This window comes from Anomalospiza imberbis, chromosome 1, assembly GCF_031753505.1.
Source record: "Anomalospiza imberbis isolate Cuckoo-Finch-1a 21T00152 chromosome 1, ASM3175350v1, whole genome shotgun sequence".
Taxonomy (NCBI): domain Eukaryota; kingdom Metazoa; phylum Chordata; class Aves; order Passeriformes; family Viduidae; genus Anomalospiza; species Anomalospiza imberbis.
Window position 1 is genome coordinate 38,261,166 of NC_089681.1, and position 25,427 is coordinate 38,286,592.

Consider the following 25,427-nt stretch of genomic DNA (forward strand, 5'->3'; position numbering starts at 1 on the left):
TGGTGTCACCCTTGCGTGTGACAATCCTCTCCTTCAAGAGTAGACAAGGCAGCCAGAAACAACCACTCCAGTACCGAATACAACTAGCATAAATGACTAAGTAGCATGGGGATTGAGGGAAATGCCAGTACAGTATTCCTGACCTAAAGCTGTCGCTGTTCTCACATCACTACCACTAAAGGAAGGGAGCAAAGTTTCTGGGGCAGGTTGTTATGGCAGCCCTGCACTGCCTTGCACCAAGACTGCCCAAATGGCAAAGTGCAGCACGTTTGGCTGAGGGCTAATTCCTCCTGTGAGCCACTGCTGCTTATGTGGAATCGAGATGGATATTCTTAATCACATTTCCTAACTATTGGCATTTTCAGATGTTGGCATTTTCAGGTTGCCAAGCAGGTGAATCCTTCAAACAACACCATGCAAAAGCTACATAAACCCTTGAAATTTCAGGTCAGACAATTTGCTCTCCTGCTTAGCACCCCAGACATTTCAAACAAGGAGAGATGTGCAGTGCACAGGAGTAGTCTTCCAGAAAAGCTGACTTTCTGGGGCTTACAGCTTATCCTTTGTAGCTCCTGGAAGGCTTATACTACAACCATGTGAAAATGCTATCACTTATTATTACACTATATTTTATGCTCAATATTTATGCCCTTTTCTCCAGTGCCAAAAGCTCACATTGATACCTTAAACTTTACTGTGCAAATGCAAGACTTCTATTTTTGGGATGCCTTTTTATTTTTTTCCTTTTCTTTCTTGCCCCTCCTCTCTCAGACATGAAGGTAAGCTTTAAGATTTATTCAAAAATCCAAGAGCAACGCAATCTTGGCAAAAAACAATCAAAGATGACAAAAAACCCTGAGCATTAAAGTATATTAAAAATACCAATTTTTTTATTTCACACATTCAATCCTAGAGTGATTTTTATTAGCCTACAGAACATTAAAGCCTTGTAAAGTCAGATTTACAACGGAACTTGAAACAGCCCCATCTATAGCCTATGAAGTGCTGCTATAACACAAATTCTAAGTGTCAAACTTTAGCGAGTTATGTAACTCAGCACTTCCCCTCTTTTTTAGCTGTAATCTTATATGAAAACCTGCTATCACAAAAACTGCATGACCTTGTGCTGTAAATATCTCATTATTTTATTTATCTTACAGCTGTTAAGAAAGCAAAAGTGACAAATCATGCATTAAATTACTGATTTTGTGAACTGTTTTGAAAGCTTGAATTTCATTATGAGTTCTGGATTAAAATACATGGATAAAAGCAAAAGGAGAAAAAAAAACAGGAATGAGTAGGTAGATCAAAAAATCAGGTTTTTAAGCTTTATCTTGTAAAATGTATGGGAGGCAATAGTCAACAAGAAATATCTGTCAAAACCACCAATTTGGACAGTATTTAAAATAAAGAACAGTATATTCATTCATCTTAGATTCTCTTAGTTTCTTGTAATTGCATCAAGACTTCAGCACAAACATAAAGTATTCTGATTTTTGGGCAAAATCTTTGGGTAAATATTTTTTGCTTTCTTCTCAGTAGCAAAAAATAAAATTTAACAAGTATGAACATTTACCTAATTTCCACAGTTCACAAAGTGAACTACTGCTCTCTCTGAAGAAATTTATGTCAGTAAATACATAAGGCCTACATGCATACATATGTGCATTTCTCTTGAAGTACATAAAAGCATAATAACTTGGAATAAAAACTACAGAAAATTGCTAAATAAATCTGAAAGTGCTGCATTTTCACAGTGAAGCACCACATTCTATCAATGTTACACCTTTTTCATGTGATGTCATGCATGCACTGAAAAGATAAATATATACCATGCTGATAGTGAAAACTTCTATACAAGATCATGTTTTTTTTTACATTACCTTACTAATCCTGATAAAACTGCTTTTTTTCCCCACTTGAATTCAGTTATATTATTTCATTCATCAGCAGTAGAAAACAAGTAACTGAAATGTCAACTGTCACCATTAATGCCAGTGTTGCAGGAGAAAGCTTAAAACCTGAAGAGATAATTAGGATTATAGAATCATTAAGGTTAGAAAAGGCCTCTAAGATCATTGAGACAACCTTTAACCCAGCACCAGCATGTTTATCACTAAGCCATAACTCCATGTGCCACATCCACACACCACACTACCAGGAATGGTGATCCCACCATCAGCATGGGCAATCTGTTCTAATGCTTGACCACCCTTTCAGTGAACAAGCTTTCCTAATATCCAATCTAAACCCCCAGAGGGGCAACTTGAGGCTGTTTCTTCTCGTCTTGTTACCTGGAAGAAGAAGAGACTGACCCGCAGCTCATCACAAGCTCCTTTCATGCTAATTGTAGAAAGCAATGAAGTCTCCCCCTGAGCCTCCTTTTTTCTCCAGGCTAAACAACTCCAGCTCCCTCAGCCACTCCTCATCACATTGTGGCTCCAGACCCTTCATTAGTTCCATTCCCCTTCTCTGGACACACTAATTGGAAATACATATTTTTTTTTACATTGCTTCTATATATGTAGGTGTTTGTGTGTTTACGGTATTTATTTATATATTATCTTCTGAATACCAGAAAAATCACTGCTTTCCTGCCCAGCATACTTGTCCATCTCCTGCAGAGAAGGATGAAGATCTTAAGCAAAATGTTATTCTTTATAATGCAAAATGTTTTAAAAAGAGTAAACAGAATCTACCTCTTGGATGGAGGAGATAAGAGTAAGTGGAAAATGTAAGAAATACTGTCAGAGAGTGAACTTATTCACTAAGGAAGTTATTTAGTTCCTAGATTAAAATACTGAAGAAGAAAAGAATAGATGATCACCATCCCCCCAGACCACTCAGATACAGAGAGAGAAGAAAAAAAAAACACTTCTAGACTAACAAAAATCATAGGATATCAAATGTAGTTACCACATCTTGTGAAAACTCTTCGTATTTTCCTCATGATGCAAATTAAATCTCCTTCTCCCCCCCACAAAACCTCCTTCAAGACATTTTCTGGATTAGCTCCAAGCACAGATGAGCTAAAACAAGTAACCCAACTTATCAAACACACTGCAAGTCTGGATGCATATGGAAATGAAATATATTCACAAACAGACTAGATATGTCAGTATGTTTTTGCCATCTCTGATATAAACATAGGTGTCAGCAAAAACCCCAGTATAAATTCTTGCAAGCCGCTGCAGGAATGCTGCTGTTTTCCTCTGGATAGTTCAGCCAGCACAATCACTCAGAAACCTCTCATAATTAAAGAAAAAAGGGTTCGGAGGGGATCCACCCCAAACCCTCTCTCTTGTTGTGTTCAAAACCCCTACCAAAATCCCCCGTATTTTTCACATTAGTTGTAGAAAGTACTCCTGGGTTATCACCACTGACCCAAGGTTTGTCCCTTGTCTAAGAGGGAATGACAAGATTCCCTTCCTGTGATACTGGTGCCATCACTGGGGGTCAGGAAAGAAGTCAGGAGCATTTAGTGTGGCCTAGAAGCAAACCAACAAAAATGTATCTGCTTTTAACAGCAAAAGCAATGCAAGGCATGCTCCTACAAGCTTCACCTCACAGAAGAAAACCTCCCTGGCCTTTTCTGTTCTATGTTTTTCTGTAAGCAAGCATCACAGCCGGCATGTGCGGGGGATGATGCCAAGTGCTCCTCAAACCCACACTCCCACACCTTGGGTGTGTTTGCCCGTGCTCATGCATGCATAAAACACTGGCAAACCGTGGCAGCTGTGACCTGAAGGAGGCACCAAGCACGGCTGGCCACCCTCCGAATCAATTTATGCAGACTGCACAGATGCTCTCCTCCAGCACCCGTGTGGGCAACAGCAGTGCACACAATGAAAAAGGAGCTCTCTCAAAAAAATTAAAATAAAAAGAAATTCAAAAAGGGAATTAGAAATTTTTCGCCTTCAGGCAGCTCTTGGTTTCTCCTCCCACGCAAAAAAAGCTAAAGTGTTGCTTTTGTAAGGTATTATTAATTCCTATATACATAAATATAGCGATTTCATGCCTGATCTAGAAAATTGAGAAATTGAACTGCCAAACACACCCCACTGTATGACCAAAAGGTTGTGTTTCACTCAAGCTTCTCAATTACAACTTGACTTTTTCTGCATTTATTTTTCTTGCTTTCTCTTTTCCCTTTCATTTTGCCCCAGTTTTCCAAACTCCAAATGTTAGTAGATTAAATTGGTGGAAATCTTGCTCCTGAACAAAAAAATCACTTATTGGTCTACAACTGCAGCAGACAGACCGGCTGCAGCCTGAGGATGCTGGATCAGCCACGGAGTATGGAGCATTTCAAATTTAGGTTGCTTGTGCTGCTGTGACCCCAGTGAACAGCAACGGCGTGTTTTTCCACACTTGACTGTTCTCCTGCTGACCTGCGTCTCGAACAAGACAAGTCCCAATGCAATTTAAAGAACAAGGTCAGCACAGAAGATATTGAATGATAAATATGCTAGGAAAGGGTCAAAGTAACTGGGAAGAAGAATTCACTTCCCCAAAGTTTGCTGATGGAGACTGAAGACACAAACACCAACACTGCACGGACACACATCCTTTGGCCGTGTTTGCCGCCCGCATGACTGGGATCCAAAGGGGGGACCGATAGCAGGCAGAAATTGTCACCATGTGAGGCAAAGCGGAGCTGAGCCAGCAGCACACACGATAAGAATTATCTCTGCTGGAGGCTGTTGGCTGCCACGCCAGCACCTCGACTCAGCGCTGACAAATGCCAGGGGGGAGCCGGTGCCGAGGCCAGAGCCCACTGATGATAAATGCAGCACCTCAGGCTGAGGCTGTCAAACCAGCAGAGTACCCACCTTGCTGCAAATGAGCCAACCCCGCCACATTCAAGACAATAAAACTCCTTGAGGAAGTAGCCGCTTGGTGCAGGAAGGTGGGAATTGTAGCCAGGTCCCATGGTGGCAGAAGGTGAAAGGGAGAAAGCCCCAGCTCTCTTCCCTTGGGGCTCTGCTATTCACTGGAGGGTTGGAGCAGGAGGCAGGGCAAACTGCAACTGCCCCTTTGTAACAACATCTACTCAAACTGCTTTCTAGTTGTTGGACTCAACTTTTGTGTTTATTCTCCTGTAGTTCTTAAAAAAAAAATATATATACACTTGGTGCAACACAACAACTGTTTATACAGAAGAATGGTTCCTGCCCAACTACCTGTGGTGTTTAACTGTGGTGTTTATGCATGAATCCAAAGGGGAAAAGCTTAATGGTCAGCAATATGAGATATTTTAGCTTCCCCCTAACTCTTATCCTACTGGTTCAAAACTGCAACACACCCGCCCTCCCCCATGGACATCCGCAAGCACAATCAGCATGGGCAGTCCAAAGGAAGGTAACCTGGAAGGAACTTTGTCCACTGGCTATAGGCTCAGACAAAGATTAACAGAGGGATCAACCAGAGAAGCAACACCTACTGAATACTCACTAGCAAATAAAGCAGTCAAGCTTGACACTGGGTACTGCAAACGACTCCCAAAGGGGAAAACCAATCTGGACAGAGTCTAGTAGGAGGAGAAACATTGTTTTAATGAGTTTTGGATAAATGCATGGGTTACTGATGTTTTACCCCCAGGATTAAATAGTGTGGCCAGCAAGACTAGAACAGTGATCTCCCGTGCTTGGCACTAGTGAGGCTGAATCTTGAATCCTGTGTCCAGTTTGAGGCCCTTCACTACAAGAAAGACACTGAGGTGTTGGAGTGTGTCCAGAGAAGGGCAAAGGAGCTGGTGAAGGGTGTGGAGCACAAGTATTATGAGAAGCAGCTGAGGGAGCTGGGACTGTTTATCCTGGAGAAAAGAAGGCTCAGGGGAGACCTTATCACTCTCTACAACCACCTGAAAGGATCATGTAGTGAGGTGGGGTCAGTCTTTTCTCTCAGGTAACAAGCAATAGGACAAGAGCAAATGGCCTGAAGTTGTGCCATGAAAGGTTGAGATTGGACACTAGGAAAAAAAATTTCACGGAAAGCACTGGAACAGGCTGCCCATGGAAAGGGTTGAATGGAGTTATGTAAAACATGTGGAGATGTGGTGCTTAGGGACATGATTTAATGGTGGCCTTGGCATTGCTGGGTTAAGGGTTGAACTTGGTGACACTGCATCTCCTTTCCAACCGAAACAATTATTTGATTCTCAGTTTTAAAGCACAGAACAAGAAGATGTGCCAGAATAGATACAACTTGGGGGAAACAAACCTCCACACTTTATGTAGATGGAGATATGTTACATGAAAGAGCTGAGAATGAAATTATAAAGGGAAGAAAAGTCAGTATCATCTCTGCATTATGACAACAGAAAGCAGATCTGTCATAATAAGCAAAGTTCATATCGCCTAATTTAGTTAACAGGTTTTTAGAGAAACAACAAAGTTCATTCACAGGGTACAATTTTTTTTTTTTTCACTGGTGGGAGATTTGCAGGAGAATCAGAGACAGGCATAGTTCTTATAACTTTCACACATCTAAAAGACTAATAAGCAATTAGGAATTACAGACCTTAGGAAAAGGGACTGATCTTTTCTCCAGTCCTACCTATTGAAGATTATTCTCTACCATCTCTTAGCTAATGGTTTGAAAGATCTAGTACTAGAAACCACAGGTGCTAGAGCCTTCTCCCAGTTTCTGTAGCAGACCATTCTCTGGATATATGCATCTACAAAATGAGTACTTTTACATTTTTCCCTGTTAATTCCTGATTCTTGCTACATGACCTATATTGAAAGTTTTTTTTTGTACTTCAATTTTATTTCTTACATTTGTGCTTTTCTTTCCTGAAATACTTCAAATATTGTTGACAACATCCCCCAAGGTATAAGGCATTTACAACTGACTGTCTAGATGAAGTGTCCACACAGGAGAAACAGTTTGATGCAATGCCAACCAACATCAACAGGGATCCAACTTCGGTGGGATGAGAATCAAACCTACAGAGCCACTACTCCCCACTGCAGTTGGGCATCTTTATATGGCCAACCATTGTGAGGCTCCCTCCCCCTGTATTTCAGGCCCTTCCTGGTATTATTCCCAAGTATTTTATAGCATTACCCTTTTTGAAGTCTCTCCACAACATGCAATAGCTTCATTTGGGATACACTTCTGTAAAGCTAATTGCAGTTTTGCATTTTGTTTTGTTTCTGACCTCTTTAGGTTCTTTTGAACTTCGAATATTTGTCCAGACATGTATTTTCAGCTCTTCATAATTCAAATGTCATTCATACAGCATCTGAATCCTCTTCATATGATCACTTTAGTTTAAAAAGGACAAAAATTAAGCCTTTGGGAGAGACAAAGCAGGACAAAGTTTCTGAAGAAATGCACAGATAAATCCTGTTTTATCACACTCCCCATCAGATTATTTTGCTGAAGTAATTTTGACTGGAAGTCCTAAAATACTGTCAGAAATGAAATAGAACCTATTTTGAAGGAAAAAAAACCCTGACTACCCAGAATTAAAATTATATAAGCTTAGACTGACTTCTTTAACAAAGCAATGGGAAGCTGCAAACTGAGAAGAAGACATCAGTAACAGACCCATGGATCAGAGATTATATTGTTGTATTAGAGAAAAACAGACATGACAGAGATGCCCACCTACTGGGAATACTAGATAACATTGCTGCTTAAAAAGTAAGAAATTGCAGAAAATAATTCTTTATAGAGTTACACCTGGGTTATGTTTAACACCTGATGAGTTTTTTTTGTTTGCTAGTCTAAGAACAATGGTGCCTCTGCAAACAAAATGCAGGAAGCTGAGGAAGAAAAAGAAACAGTTTGAAGACTTGAGTTTGGAAATGGGCGACTGTTTTCAATAATTTCTCTGCAGTAGACAAATATAGAAAAGAGGTGATGTAGGGACCATATGGTGTGTTAATTCCAGTTGTGACAACAGCTCTGTTGTCTATCCCTTTGCTAGACTGTGAGGAAACGTGCAACTTATGTCATTGACACCAGGAGCAAAGCCCAGTCTCATCAGGCATGGCAAATATCAATGTATAGGCAAAGAAAAGCTTGGAAATAGGAACAAAAATTGAATGGCCAGCCCTGCAAACCATCTCTTTCCTGATGGGAAGCATTGCTGAGTGCACAAAGAAGTAACAACTTCTAATGTGTTCAGGGAAGGTAGTATAAACCAAACAAAAATAAACCTGGAGCGAGGACAAAGCATGCAGCTTTTGAAAAAGAGCATACAACAAAATAAAAATAAAAATCCATACAATGTGCTTGGAAGTCTAGAACACTCTCTTATAAATCCAACCAGTCTGTACTGCACGAGCACAAAACTTAAGTGTCAAACAGGACACTGGCACAGGCACTGTGGGTAAGAGTACCCCACCCTTGTGGGAAGGGACAGCCCCAAGAGCTGGGTGGTGATTCACCCATGTCTTCCTTCCAGGTGAAGGAATGAGGAGAGGACAGGGCTGTCCTGTACTGCCAGTCCACAAACTGGCCCACAAACAGCCTGCATCAGGATGCTGGAAGCGGGTGTTTGGATTTGGGGCATGGAAAGAAACAAAACAGCCTCTGCTTTCACATTCTGTACTGCAGTGTGGCAGCGGGTGGCTGCTGCTGTTGGAGGGATTCAGTTTTGCCTCCCTGCATTTTTTCCTCATCTGGCAAGCAAGCAAATAGTACACTTAGAGAAAACAAAATAAGGCAAACAAATAAAATAACTAACCCTCCCAAACCAAAACCATGGCCCAAACAAAAATCCCCAAACCAAACCCAATGACTCAACATAATAAAAGAAAAAAAGAAGGAAACCACCACTGCACCCCCCGCAAAGCCCTCTGAAATCAATTAGATTATGGTTATAAAAAAAATCACCCTAATCTATTTCAAGCTTGAAAAACTATAGGATACTGATTCTCTAGCAACTGGAGATGAGAAAAGCCTCTCAGATGTCCAGAAAAAACATTTAGTAGCAAAGGGATAATGGAACTGGACAAACTAAACAGGATGTTCAGGCAGGACACAAATTCTTAAACTAAATGACTATTGTCAAAATGTATTTTTAGTAGGTAAATCCCGATTGACTTACAATTCTTTTTGTCTCTAGATAATTCCCCAATGTCATTGCTGCTGCTAGTGAGCTCTAAGGAGCAAAGTACATGAAAAAAGGAAATTGTTCTTGCTTGATAATGTAATTCAAACTCTAAATATTTATTTACTCTTGCAGGGGAAAGGGAGCAGCTGAAGCACAGCTGGGATAACTCAGCAGCACGAGCCGCCACGCGCTCCCCCACGCCATGGCCTCTGGCTGGGCCAGGAGGCTGCAGGGGAAGGGGGAGCAGAGCCAGGCTGGAACACACAGCTGGGGTCTCAGCAGCTCCAGCTTGCACTCTCCACTCAGCACGCAAACTCAGCCTTCAGACATGACCTACCTTTCACCCATACTGATGAGAAGAGGCTGGGTTCCCACCCACTCCATCCCCACCAGTGCTCCTCTCCATGCTACATCCAGCACCAGTGTCCTTGGAAGGGTCCCATGGATGTGTGCCCCAACCTCACCCTGAGATCTGGTCAGGAGCCCATCCCAATCTGAGACCAGCTTCCTTAGGTACCATTCCAGCACTGGTAAGTTACCTCTCTGATCTAAAATGAGACCATTTTGGCCCAGCAGCACATCACCAGGATGCTGAAGACTGTGTATCTGGGTAGGGAAAAGCTACCAAGAGAAGAAGTTTGGTGATGAGGATGGCTGCAGGCACTCTCTGAAACTGAATAAGGCTGCTGGGATCTGCACTCCACTGGGAACATGGCTTTGCCTGCCTCTTGTATGGCAGCAAGACCTTTCTCTCTCCTCTGAAAAACCCTTGGGTTACACTGGTGCAACTGCTTGTAGAGGGGCAGAAAAATCAAGATAAAGAAGTGATCTAGGATAAAAATAATGTCATCTCCTCAAAAGGAGGTAGGGAAGACAGGCAGGAAAAGCATAATGTGTAGCCAAGCTCAATTGCGAGTACATTTGTAACTGTGAGAAACATGCATGATTTCTGTTAGCTTAGTTCAGTTTTCCTTTAAAAATCTTAACTTTTAACTACTTTGTTAAACACATATGACATGCCCTGTTCACAGCACATTCCTTTATAAATTCATACCTGCACAGCATTAATCACGTTGGGAAAGACTGAAATCCTGGCATGAACGCAGCACCACCTTGTTTTGGTTTGGGGTGTTTCTCCCCTTGAGCTGCAGAGGAGCCCTGCAGCACAGGAGCACTCACTGCATGTTCAGATGAGAAGATACAGCAGCCCTCAAACACAGGCTGAAGCTGCTCCGCTTCAGAGTCAACACCCTCCTGGGCTGGTGCGGCACAGGAACCATCTCCATAGCACACAGACACCTGAGAATCTGTCAGCTGCATTCTGCTCACAGATTTAACAGTAATCCTTGTGACCAGAAGGACTCAAAATGCTTTTTACTTTTTTCCTTTTTTTTTTTTTTTTAATAGAAGCTTAGAATGTGGATCACCCTCATTATGCCCCAAGGTGGTGTTACAACCTAATCTGGCCTGTTGATTTTCAGATTTGTCAATTTAGTATCACTTAAAAATTAAGATTAAAACCTACCTCCACTCCCAAAAAGGGATTTAAGAAATTATCATGAAACAAGAAGTACAGAAAGTTGCCACAAAGCAGACTTGGTAAAGGAGATCATTGTTTAGCCAATTCTGTTTTAACTCTATTTCTTGATATTCCAATCTTTTTGTTACTTATTTTCAGGCAGAAGTCTTCTTTAGTTAGACTGCAGAATCAGTTCAACAAGATCTAATAAATAATGCTTATTTTCCATGCTAAGATTCATTTTGCTTAACTTAACTGAGTTAGGTAAAGAAGTGACAAATCCAGTTGTGTGCATTGATATGAAATGGAAAAAAGATGGTACTTTCTACTGTGACTGAAGAATTGTTGCCAAAAATCCCATGTAATGAAAAAGACCATAGCATAACAGCACCCCAGGCTTGTTCAGGCCTTGCTAATTCCACATAACTCCAGGTTTTGCCAACCTCAGCCAGAAACAAGGGCTCATCTTAAAAGGGCAGCCTTTGAGGGTGTTATGAGAACAGGTTCAAGGAACTGAGCCTACACATTTCTCTACCACATAGGAAGTTACCCACAACAGGAAGTGTAACAGACACGCTCCCTACTTCTGGCAACTTTTTTTTGGTTATTTATAAATTGAGTATCATAGTACGAGCTACATAGCACTTCAACAGAAGTATTCTTTTTCAAATATGCAGTTAAATGGCAGTAAACTCACTGATCCAGCTGACACAATTCACTGCCACTGGAAAAATCTGTGACCACACCCAAGTGAGATGATGCAGGACCCATTAACACCCAGGACTCGAGTGTACCAGGGGAATGAAGCAAGTACCCCTAACAACAGCCCCCTGCAGCTGGGGGACAAAGGAGCTGCACCTAACATGGCCTTCACAATGGGACTCCAAGGTCCAATTCCAAGAAGAAAACAAAAGGATTTAATAAGAAATACTGTAAAACCGTTAAGATAAATCTGGTTCAGATATTTTTAACAGTATAAGCAAATGTGGATCCTAATAGAAATTCGGGGGAAGAAAAAAAGTCCACATGTATCTAAAGGGCTCATCCTAAACATTTAGCAGTTACTTTCACAATACGTCTTTTCATGTTTTGGTATACTAGTGCAATGTTCATGCTCTCAGAGCTAGCCTGAAGGGTTTCTAAATTAGTATGTCAATGTTACCATGGTAACATAATGTACTACTAAAATGGACCACTTTTTATACAGCCACTATAATCGAGTTAGTGACCAAGCAAGTTATAAAAACTCTTGCTTCTTTGGGGGTTGGAGTTTTATTGGGCTTTTTCCTTTGTTTGTATTTGGTTCTTTTAACTATTTATGATTATTTTTACTATTCCTACACCTTTTAAAAATACTGTTAGGAATTTGTTTTGTATATCATGCAGGAATAAATAACAGAACTAGAATCACCACCAGCAGCAAAAAAAAAAAAAAAAATCAACTCTTAGGACTTGCTAAGGGTAGTTGTAGTTTCAGTTCCCAGGCATAAAAAGTTTTAACACCCCACCTCTGGTTTTACTTTTGCAGACTGCTCACAAACAGAAGACATTCATTCCTTGTCACAACACTATTTAAAACACAGCAACATCTCACCCTCAGAGCTTCTTACACACCAGGATCCTGCCCAACATGCTATGATACCCTGGGGCATGTTAAATGGCATTGGATGCCCTAAAAGTCAACCTGCCATCCTTGATCAGACAATCTTCAAACTGAGAATACTCAAGTTAAAAACATTCTCATGTAAAGTTCAGTGTTCAAAAGTCATCATCTTCACGGTCATCACATCCACACACACCAGAGTATCTGTCCTACATTCACACAAATTTGTTAAACACATGAGTTTCTTTGTATCTCCAAAAGAAAACCATCACCATAAATTCTCTCTGTACAGCCAACCTTGACCAACAAGGGCCACTACAGGATCCCATGTGGACAAGGAGCCACACCCATCCAGCATGTTTTCATGCACTGGTCTTTATTCAAACAGCATCAAGTATTTGAAATAAAATCCTGAAGACTTGTTTTTGGATATTTTCTATTAAGAGATACTATCTAATTGTATATTTTTTGTATCATAAGACTACTGTAACAACCTCCTTGGGGCATTCCTGTGGTCTTGCTGTTTATAAAAAGAAAAATTAAAAAAGTATTGAGATTATATTAACTTATTTCTGACTCTTGTGTTGAAATGAAAGAGGAAAATAAAAGTCATTGATTTATAGTTGTGTCAATAAGAGCTTGATGTATTGGTTTACAATATCACTTGCCAATAGCACTGACATTGTAAGTTGATCTCTCAGTTCAATAACTCGTCAAGTCAGATACACTTTTGTTATGAAAATTAGGAAGAATGTTTACTCCCCTTATTAGTGTGAGAATATATCAAATATCCAACTTCCCTACTTTTGGTCTGGCTGACTAGTTTTTATTCTCCTAGATGATACTGCCATTTACAGTTGACAGGTAATGCCTAAGCATATTTGATTAATCTACTGAAACAACTTGATATAACTTATATTCCTTTCAGAAAGCTAGAGGAAAAGGAAGAACAAAGACACTATGCAAATCCTTCCAAGACTTTTAAGAGCCCACAATTGCTCCTCGTCTTCCTTTGCCCCATGAAACAACAGTAAAGGAGAAATTACCATGGGATTCCCATCCCACTCCACTTCCAGCTTTCCAAAAAAATAATCTCTGGCAGATATAAAGGAGAACAACAGTCAAAATATACTATATGTATGTGTGTAGTGGCATATATATATATGTACATACACACAATCTCTCTAAGTATGTATATACAATGCAACAGTTTAACTTGTGCGATTTCCAGTGTGGATGCACTTAGGTATGAGTGACTTTCTGCTGTATGGGTGGACTTTGGGTGTACTACAATTTTTTCAAAAAAACAAATATGCATGAAAGAGCCACCAAAGTGAAATTACACATAAAGCTCAGATCAATGTTCACCTTCAGCCTGCTTGACTTCCTAACTTTAAATGGCTTGTTTAACAGAATTGTCCAGTCTGCAATACGCTACAATGATTTGTGTGTGTGGCTTCCTCTTCTGCTGATTACAGCTTTTAGGCTATAGCTAGAACAAAAGGTGGCTCAGGGATTTTTCACATACAGCACTGAACACATACCTGAGAAAAAACCTAAAAGTACAAAAGTGCTATATCTGCAAGTGCTCCAAATGTCATAAAAAAACCAAGTTCAAAGGCATTAGCAATTGTATTTCCCTTATTATGTTGTAAAAGATGCAGTGTGAAAAATCCTTTAGGATAATCTTCTCCGAATCATTAATTCCCTGCCATTTACATGAGAAAAGAAACAGCAGATCTTTTTACGCAGTTTGTCACAAAAATCACAAAAATCACAGCCCGGGGTACTTCTCACTAAACACTGAGGCCTCACAACCTGGTCTTTTCTCAGCTGTTTTGAAGGACAGATCCTTCCTTTAGGATTTTTCCATTTACATCATTAGATAAAATAATCCTCCCTCACTCCAGAAGTCATAACAGCTGCATCTTAATTGGAAAGAAAAACCAATAAGACCAGAACCAACAACTGTTACTGCAAACTAGTGGCTCTGAATGCCAAGCAGCTGCCTTTCTGCCAAAAAACAATACATGACTTGTAAAAGTAAGGTGCTTGAAAATAAATCAAATACCAAAACTAAGCTACTGCCATCGAGGACATTGTATTTTGGTGATAAAAATGCATGAGACACCAGCCAATTTCAAGCTGCAATCACTTGAACAGAATCCTTACACGTAAGACATCATTTATAGGAAATAATTTAAAACACCAACTGTAGAACTTACGACTTAATAGATGGGATGCCAACTGCTAAAACAATTCACACATCTGGTTGTTTTTATATTGTGTGAACGGATGGGGTCGTGTAAAACTTAAAATAACTTAAAGCTATTTTCAATGATGACTGCACTGAGAACATTCCTGTCCTTTAAGGGTGGAGAGCATCATCATCAGACCTCTCATGTTATGTTCCTTCAGTGCACAACTGTCTTCCTCAAAACACCAAAGTTTTACTGGAAAATTTTGCTGTTTGTCACAGGAATGTTTAAAATACAGCATCTTCTCTTGTCAAGAGCAATATTTATGTACATGGCAAAAAAATAAAACTGCTGTAACAGAGTGGAAGAGCTGTGAATTTGCAAGGGGACACACTGCAAGGCCAGGTCCTTCTCCATCACCTTGGCTGTCACATGTGGAAAGAAGGAGAGGGGCTTATGGGCTGCCACTGCACAGTGCTCCTCGCTCCCTCTCTCCGCCGCAAAAACAGTCTGTGGGTAAGGAAAAAAAATCCTGTTTTGAAGTGTTTTGCAGTTGCTTAGCAACTAGTACCAAACCTTATGAGATTTCAGTCAATGGACTGGCACACCTCTCATCATGCAGACAGGTACATGAGGAACACACCAGCTCAGCCCCAGGATGGCCCCAGCCCCAACAGCAGCATGTCCCTGCTAATCTTTCAAACCCGCTTCCAGCTGCTGCTTTCTAACACATTCCAAAACCCCCAGGACCACAAAGAGGCATAGCAAAATGCCCATGTGCTGGTTATGGGATGATTTGAAATTGTGAAGATGCCAGCTACACCCTTTCCTCAATTACCACACATATATAAACCATGACTGACTTAAAAAGCAATTGAGATTGAAAACCTGTCCCTGAACTTGCCCTCCTGTGGTAGAAACCAGGTTTCTTCCCATCCCATGAAATGTATAGGTGTTGACCATTACAGGCAATTCCCACACCTGTAATCAGTTTCAGTGGGAAGCACTGGCTAAATTGCACAAAATTTTTGGCCTTTGTGATCATATACCATTGTCATGCCAAATGCTTTCAGATTTAAAAACTTTATATGTAGACAGATAAATATGTATGTGAGGATACACAGATTTTGATGAGGAGCAAAGATTCCACTCTTCTGTAAACTGCCTATGCAGTTTATCTGCCTATACAGATGCATACAACCTACACAAACTATGCTGAAAAAATAATTTCATTTTTTAAAAATGCTTCACTCCACAGAAGAGTACATATGGAGGGAAAAAAAAAAACCCACATCACACTGCAGTGCAACAAGTTTGACATTATCAGTATAGGAAACGCTGCTAACTACAAGTAAAAGTTTATGCTGGAAATGAAACCATTTGTAACCAGTACAGGAGTTAGGTTCAGTAACAGCTTTCCAAGTACAGCTATGCAGCCAACAAACTGCAGCCACATAAAAGCCATGTATCCTGTCCCTCCACAGCTGGCAGCAGGGAGAAGGACAACCTCCACCACCCAAGCTGGTTGGAGAAGCCATACCCACCCCTGCCCATTTCTTGTCACTGACAGCACTGGCACTGTGGCAACAGGATTGGCGTAGCCCAGTCAAGGGGCTTCCACCCTGGAGGTGAGCTCTCTCAGGGTGAGGGGCTGCAGGGGCCATCCAGGGACCCCTGCTTGTTCCAGCTTCCCCCACTGCAGTCCAGGCCAGAGCTGGGAATTGCCCAGCCCCAGTGGTTTTGGTCATTTTCTGTGATCCTTGGTGGCAACTGTGAACTTCTCTCACATGTTACCTTTACACTAAAATAACTTCAACAAAGAAGTTATTTCTAAGACAGAGAAAGGCTCAGAGTCTAATTGAATTTCAATGTGCATCTTGTTTCTGTACTTCAATCCTTAAACCAGGAAATTTCTCTAATTTTACTCTGTTCATTCCCTCCTTGAAACTAGTACCCAGTACTTTTGGAAAACTTATCTGCCCTAATTTATCACCAGTGACTTTCATTTATGAAAGTGTGGTGTTACCAAGTGGACCTCTGTGATGGTATTTTACAAACAACTCACTTGGCACCTCCAAGGAACCTGTTACATTCTTTATGCTTGTAATTCTCAGTATAACCAAATAATGTTTTCTTAATTCTTAAGAAAGGCAATGTTTGCAAGTATCTGCTAAACATCTAGTAGCAGTAAATATTCAGAAGTTTTTTTTTATTTCTTTCAACAGTGCCTCAGTGATTTGAGTAGTTCTGCATTTCCAGGTGTTTTTATGTGAACACCGGAAACAGAGGTAAAGGCCTCAATAAACAGGTTTGGTTGTGGGTTCTTCGGTGGTGAGTGGTTTTCTTTTTCCCTTTGGTTGTGCTCTTTTTGTTAACAGAGTGACCTCACAGTAGCATTGCCAATTGCCTCCACTGGGAGCCAATGCATGCAGCACAGTTTTGAATAATCCAGCAAACAAAACTGACATTAAGACTTGGAGGCATCTTTTAAAAAAACTCCACCACCAAACCTGAAAGGACAACAATAAAACCCCCACTGGTTTTCCAGAACAGTATTAAAGAGAATTAATTAAAGCTTGGAACCATGACATGGGTTTGACCATGTTGCTTCTGTTTTGTACATAAAGAAAAGCACTCAGTCAGTGGAACAGAAGTGCAATAATTATTGCAATTCCTGACTCCTGAAGGTAGGTTGCATCCCCTCTGCCAGGCCACAATGCAACCCTCAAGTCTTCCAAAATGACATGTCTCCCTTTGCTCCCACAGCGATCAGACATGCACAAATCATTTCAGGAAGCTCCAGAAAACACATACTGAGTTTCTTTAGTACCTTCAATACCAAATAGCTCCATAGCAAATTATATTTTGTTTCCTTATTCTTTAAGATTTCCTTTATCTTGTATTAACGTTATACTTTATCTTCCTTCCCAGGACAATTTGCTTTTGTAACTGATGGTATTTCTCATTGCAGACAAATCCATTCACCTAGAAATGCCACTAGACTAGACTTGTTCTCTGCAATCAGTGACACCACAGCAAGTTTCTGTTATATTACAAGCCTTTGCCCATCATCTGTATAGAAAACTCTTCCCAGCAGATATGATTCTGCAGATGCAATGCAAACACAAATACAGATCCTTCTGAAAATATCTTTTTCTAGGTCTTAATTGAAATGTTACTAATACTCGATTTGTAAGATTACCTGTTGATACTAGGTAAATTAAAAGAACAGTGGAGCACACTGAATTTATTTAAACAGTATTAGCTCTCCCCAGGTGGAAAGGATGTAAAACAAAGCACAGAGATTACTGTTTGAAAGTGTAAAAACGAGGTGACTTAGGATGGCATTATGGAGACAAGAAATCAAAAATTTTGGTAATAAATGGAAGATGATGGATGTTAGGATATCTTACCAAGAGTTTCACTATTGGATACAACAGAGAAGAAGGAACCAACAAAAGATGTAAAGTCAGATGATATGATCAAAGCCACAGGCTCTGGGAAACGCTTTTTCAAGCAATATTCAGAACAGATGTAAGTGGGACAAGGCTGCTTTCATCTAGGCTAGGAAAGTGACAACAGAGTACTTCAATAGTAGGATAAGGCACACGGATGGCAGACTTCATAGAATGGGCAGATAAAGAAGCCTGCATCTCAGACATGCTACAGTGGGAAAATCTTCATGATACGGGCTTTCCCTGCTTGTGAGGGCCTTGGAAGAAATAAAATAGGGGTAGGAAGGACTGGTTAGTTTTTATTCCACCACTACGGTATGCAGTGATGACCGCTTTTGTTTACATGTCCATTTTTCATTATTATTATTATTATAAAATATTAATATGTTTAAGACAGGAAGAAAAAGATATTTTTGATTCAAGAGGATTGCAGAATTTTTACCTTATAGGAAAATTATGAAAGTGGCTTAAGTGCTGCTTTGTCTGGAAAGATCATCACAAAGGCTCCTTAAGGTGCAAGGCTCTCAGTAGACTAACTTGACAGAAATTGCATTTCTTACACAAGGTAAGTGACCTTTATTGACAAGAAGTATTGGGACACTTCAGGGGTTTAAAATGCCCTGAAAGCAAATTAAAGATTCCAGCTGAGCAGAGGACAACTTAGAAGGAAAATAAATGCTAACCCTGTTTTCATGTACTTAAAAATTATACAGACAAACCCCACATCTATACAGAAATAAAAGTTTTAATCTAACTATATCAAAGGCAATACAGGCATTCAAAACTTAGGTCGACTATTTAAGGACTTCAGTTTCAAGGGAGAGCACATTTAAAGAAATACGAATCACCTCAGGTGACAGCTTATGTGAAATAAGGAAATCCCCCCGGATTCCAAAACCAAGCTAAAATCATGCTAGATACAATAGGGACTGAAATTAATGACACTTAGTATGGTTTTTCTCTTTGAGAAGGAAAAATGCAATTACTTTTTTTGAGGTTGTATCAGTTCTGCATTAGTAACTGGGCCATCTGACTTCTCCCAAAAAGTGTAAAAAATTGAAATAAACCAGTAAAAATTGAAAGAAACCAATAAAAATTAACCTCATCCACCTGCTTCTTAGTCTTAGCTACTTATTTTCTAAATGCAATTAACCATTTCACTTTGAAGACAAAAGTCAAATGGAGTCCCCAAAGGCATCACCATAGCTGGGTTTCCCTCCTCTTTACAAAAACACTCAGAGCTTCCAGATTTTTCCATAGCAGAGCAAGGGCACTGATGCAGTAGTGCAAGGTAGAGAGTCATGGTTTGATTGATACCTCTGGCTGAAAGAAACCAAACACTGCAACAATGTCAAGAAGTCACACCTCTGTCACAGTGCTCTACATAAAAGCCCCTGGTGCAAGTCTAGCTTGGTGGAACTTGCAGTTGTTTCACCACCACTGGGCTTCTGTCACACTGGGCTTGGTGTGACAGAATCCTCAAACTGGCAGGCTTCGGGAAGAAACATCCTAAAAACAGAGCTCATCCAACACCTTCACACTTAATAAAAACTCCTTTCCAGCTGTGAGGAAGAGCAGGAAATTCACACCCTGGTACATGCTGATGGCACTATTGCTAACCCCATTTTGAGGGTCTGACACCAAGCTCCTAAAGAAAACCCAGTAAATTCCAAGCAAGTGTTCCTCAGGGAACACCATGTAAATGCTCCAGGTAGCTAGACAGGAACTTTTGACAATTCCATTTTCTCTTCCCTGGGGGGTCGGGAAGGGCAGAACCATGCAAGAAGGCAATGGTCACACTGCTGGCAGCGCCGAGCCAACCTCTGACTTGCAGGACAGCTTCAATCACAGGCAGGTCCCACTTGTACTGAAGAATGACACATCAAACATGTGAACATTTCCAGATATATCATGAAAAGGAAAAGAAAAGTGAGTTTCACACTTTAAAATATGAACAGGACTTTTTCTTGATTCAGATGGCCTAACAGTCCTTGAAATTGAAAATCACAGCAAACATGAGCATTACAGATTTGGGAAGAAAAGGGGCTGGAGGACAGAGAGAGGAAGGGATGATTAAAAACACACAGGGAAGGAAGTAAAGAAAAGCAGGGAAGGGAGACTGGAGCTGTCAGTGCAAACCCATTCATTCTTCCTGCATGTTTGTGATACCTGACAAGACACCTTCACTACCAGTGGATACCTCTAAATGATTTTCAAAAGACAACTGCATTTACCCAAGAAAGTAATCTATTCAAGTGTAAAAGGCATAACTGCTAAACTAAAATGAATGGTACCGTTCATAAGGATTAAAGGGTTTATCAGATTAATTTTTGAAAATTCAACAGCAAAAAAGAGTTCCAAACTTTCTAGTAGCTGTGATTGAAGCTGGTGTGTTAAACATGGAGCTAAGCAAGCTCTCAGACCCAGAGTTTGGTTTTCTTTTATCTTCAAAACAGATTTTATTATTACTGTTGTTATTTTTGCAAGTACATTTCTAGTAAGTTATTTCAAGACCTATGAACAAGCACGAACAACTAAACCCCACACCATATTTGACACAAAGAGTCAGAAGAGAGAACTTGGCATTGCCATTTACTTAAACAAAAATCCAAATGCTTATGGGAAGAAAGATAATGTTTTTTTTCAACTTTATATATAAAACCTCAATTCTGAATGCTTTGTCACTTATCTCACTTATCTTGGCCAAGATATAAACAAAGAAAATCTCTTCAACCACAAACAACATAATGGTCATCATTTAAAGACGGGGAAGATTGACTTTAATGTGGGTTGAAAAGGAGAAAGAAAATGTGTTAATACTGTAAGGCAAGATTCACAGCTTTGAAGGGACATGATGAAGAACTGTGCAAGTGTCTCCTTTTTCCCACAAAGTATCCAATTCATGCTACAAAGGATGCTCACAGACAGCTTCCTCCAACACTACCCCCCAGGATCACCTATATGCCAAGAGACTACATGTAATTTTAGCAGCCTCGTCCAGCTTTCTAGTTTTCAAGAACACCATAAGAAACCCAAACACAGCTGTGGGCTGCAGAAATAGGGCTGAATACCAGCAAAGCCATAATTATGCACACGTAGGACTCCAAAAAGTATTTTAAAAAATCCTAAGTATTGAGTACTCTATATAGACACAAATTCAGGCCAATTTTTATGTGTTTGCTGCTTAATTTGGAGCTACTTTTTTGAGAAAGAGGAGTCCAGCTGAGGGTGAACCTCCCTCTTCTGACCCAGAGCTGTTTGCTCTCTGTTTTCTCTCCTCCAGATCTCCTCCTGGACGATTTGTGCCCACTTACACTCAATGTACACCAGAACAAAGATGCAATTACGTATAAGTAGTGCTCAAGAGAAATCATGTAATAAAAATAAAGCTTTCTTTAAAGCAATTTTATCCAGCTTTTTTTTTTTTTTACTATACAGATGTAGAATATATATGGGGAAGGGAAAAAAAACCTCAATGACTGCATAAAGTATGTGTGGCCTGTATGAAATGACACTAGATTGTTTTAAGAAAAAATATATATATATCTATATAAACATTCTACTCCTCCCTTTTCCATCTCTGATATTCTCCAGCTTGTCCTAGTTTTCAAGTATGTTTATACTGGAGACAGAAATAGGTAGATATATACATACCTATACATGTGTACACTCATACCTAGGGTATACCCAGCTATAAAATGTTATACTATTTGGATTGCAGAATTAACATATAAAAAATAACTTGCCTAGAGTTGCAAGGCCTGCTTGGTCTGCTGTTTGAAGACTTCTAGTAACAGAATCACAGAACAGCTGAGGCTGGAAGGCACCTCTGGAACCTGTCTAGTTCAAGCCCTTGTTGACAACAGGGCCACCTAGAACAGGTTGCCCCGGACCACATCTCAGTTGGGTTCTGAAAATCTCCAAGGGTGAAGACTTCACCACCTCTTGGCTAACCTGTGCCAGCATTTGACCATCCTAAGAGTATAGAAGCATTTGCTAGCATTTAAATGGAATTGCCTGTATTTCAGGCAAATCTTTGTGCCTGTTGCTTCCTGTCCTGTCATGGGAAACCACTGAGAAGGCTCCATGTTCTTTACTCCCTCCTATCAGGTATTGATACACACTGAAAATTCCATAATTAATTATAGTGAAAAGCACAAAAAGCCAAAAAATAAGCACTACGTAAGATCCTAATGCTTCCAGAACTACTTTCCACAAAGCCAGAAGTAAGAGTAGCTATAAAAAAATCAATAGTAATTCAACACCAGATGGATTTAGTATCTGTAATGTTTTCTAAGAATGCATGTGTTTTAAGAGTTAATTACAGACATGCTTTTGTTGCAAATTTAGGCTTCAGTACTTCATGCTGAAATAAAATATGAAAGTATAAGTTTTTTTGTAGCATAGGGAAAGAGAAAATACTTGTAAAAACTTTGTCTCTTTAGGGAGCTCAGAATCAGAGTTGATAGTGAAAAAGCTTCCCAGTTTTTCTATACATACCATAGTTCTCATCAAGTCCCACTATAGATGAAGAACCCAAATCCTGTATACTTTAGCACAGGAGAGGAGCATAATCTACTTGGCTGATTTTCTGTGAGGATTTAATGAAAGCAGTCTGAAAAACCTCCTCCCAGTAGACAGCCTGTGGCAGGATCCTTTAGGCACCCAGTGTGGCAAACATGCCAAGTGCCAGCAAAAGAAGAGCAAAATAAATGTGACTTTAAAGCAGTTAAGTACCCACAGAGCTAGGAGCTCTGCAGGCACCAGTGAAGCTGTCAAAATTCAGGTCAGTAACAAGCCACAACTGTCTGAGACACCTTTGAAGAGCAGGAGGAGCAGAAGCAACTCCTTGGGTCAAGCTCTTACAGAAACACAGCTGGTGTGAGGTACCTGCACGAAGGCATGACAAGAAAGAAGCCCTGTTTGCAGAAAGTGGTCAGCAAAGCTCATAAATCACTTGAGAAAGGCCTGATCTAGAGATGACAGGAAGATGAACAGAGATGCTTGCTTTCAGTAAAGAGGTAACTGGCTGAGGGAAAAAAAGCAGATATGTCAGACTTGAAAAGGTCAGGGGCACAATTTGTATTTGTCAGAACGAGCTTTCCAAGCAGGAGTCAAGGATATCTTGCTCCAACAAATAAATACATAATAAGTTAAAAAATCAAGGATCTTTGGTAAGAGAACTTACATTCTTCACCTGTGTGCCGCCCTTGGGCACCTCTGCATAAGTGATATTTGTGGATATTGTTGTAGTTTAACTGCAGTCAGCAGCCACTTGCTCACTCTCCCAACCAGCAGGATCAGGGGAGAATAGGAAAGGTAAAAGCTAGAAAACTCATGGGTTGAAATAAGGACAGTTAAATAGGGAAAACAAACCAAGGAATTACTTTGCTGCTTCCCATGGGCAGGCAGGTGTTCAGCCAACTCTTGGGAGAGCAGGGCCCCATCACATGTAACATGACTTGGGAAGACAAACACCATCACTCCAAACATCCACCCTTCCTCCCTCTTCCCCCACTTTCTATGCTGAACATGATGCCACATGGTCTGGAATATCCCTTTGATCAGTTGGGGTCACCTGTCCTGGCTGTGTCTCCTCCCACCCTCCCATGCACCCCCAGCCCTCTCACCAGCACAGCAGCACAAAAAGCAGAAAAGGCCTTGGCTCTGTGCAAGCCCTGCTCAGTGATAACAAAAACATCTCTGTATTATCAGCTCTGTGTTCAGCACAAATCCAAAACAGAGCCTCATACCAACCACTGGGAAGAAATTCAACTACCCCAGCTGAAAGCAGCACAGACAGGCACCTCCCAAAAAGGGGAAGGTGGCTGCAAAGATGTCAAAGAGCCCAAAACTGAATGACAGGTAGAAACTGAAGGGCAGAAAGAGGGATTGGAGAAAGTGGGAAAAAAAAGAAGAGTAGATTTAAATGGGAAAATGGATCAGACAAATTTAGAAAGCAAGAAGAGGAGAACTGTGGTAAAGAGAAACAAGAAGCAGCAAAACACTGAGGGGTATTGACATCTTCTGCAGCACCCTCCATGGTACCTGTGTTTCACAGAAAATTTACAGCAACTGCACAACTCCTGCCAGACTTTACCCAGTCCCTGGAGAGCTAGGGGCCAAAATAGCAACCTCTGCACTCCACAATATGGTAAAGGAAAACAGGGGACACCACATGGCACAGAACCACGGATTACAGTAGGGCTGATGTAACAATAATGGAAGAGGAAGTGATATTGTTTACCAATCCCTCATACATCTTCTGACTAGACTGCTGTTGCAATGTCACAGTAGAAATACAAAGCTGCACACTCATTTCCAGATGACTGCAATGCCCAAAATATCCAATGACAATTATGACATTGAGACAGGATATCATCCTTACCCTGGGAAGTTTGTACTGTATAGACAGGAATAGTTACACTGATCTTGTATTTTTCAGTCTTTGTAAAGACATTTGCAGTGATGGTTTATAATCCTAAAGCACAGACCGTTCAGTCTACCTTGTAACTCCACAGTTTGTGGTCACATAAAAGATAATTCATCTTTATTGTCTCCGTTTCTCCCTTCCACTCTAGCCTTTTTCTGCCTAGATTATCCAGGCAGGAAACATTTTGGCATACATACTGTATCATATTGTGCTTTTGTATTATAGGCCAACACACCGCATTGTATTAACGTCTCTCCTTCAGTAACATTATATACAAAACCAGACCTTAAAAAACCCACTTATATCCATGGACTCTAGAGGACCCAAAATAGATGAAAGAGCCAAATGTCCACAAACTTGTGAAAATGTGCATATCACTGCAAATCTAGGTATTCACACTTCTCTCCAGTTAAACAGCACTAATAACACATACCAGTCTTCTCACACATTGCATCACTTTCTTACAGTGTTGTTTTTATAGATTTCCTAATCAGCAAGTAGAATAACCTTTGCTTTAGTCTACCAACTTTCTTAAGCTCTCTTAAAAAAAAAAAAAAAAAAAAAAAAAAAAAAATTTAAGGGCCTTCTTTGCCATTAATTGGGGTTTTTCTATTACATGCATTCAGGAAAGTATGGATGATACAGTAAAATTGTTCTACAATACCCAACAGATAAGCAGCCAAATAAGTAGATGGCCATAGGTTCATCATCAATGTATAAATATTGTTTCAACTAATAAACCAATATACTACAGAAATATGCATCAGCTACACAATGGGACAAACCCAAATAACATCTGTTATGGAATGGACAATTAATGTTTAAAAGTTACATATATACAAAATGAGGATTGGGGTTGGAAGCTCCAGGTGCTTCATGGAAAGATGCAGCAAATATTTGTGTCTGCAGGTGGCCGAAGCACATCCATGAAAGATAACGTGAAATTAAGACAGGAATCTCATTACCAGGATTATGCAGACAATAGCATCCAGGATTACTATTTGCTGGCTGTATTCTGCATTTAATCTATCAAGTCACACTTATTACTGCAGGTAATACATTTAAGAACAATTTAAACTAATCACAACAGGAGATTAAGAGTAAAAAAAAAATTAATATCCATTTTGCTTTTAATTCACCATACCATTG

At 40.2% G+C, this 25,427-nt stretch overlaps 1 protein-coding gene across 10 annotated transcripts in view; it reads right to left on the reverse strand.

The window, feature by feature from the left end:
- The window catches only part of FAM110B (family with sequence similarity 110 member B), a 113,548-nt gene that overhangs the window by 32,599 nt on the left and 55,522 nt on the right, over nucleotides 1-25,427 (reverse strand). The window lies entirely within an intron of this gene.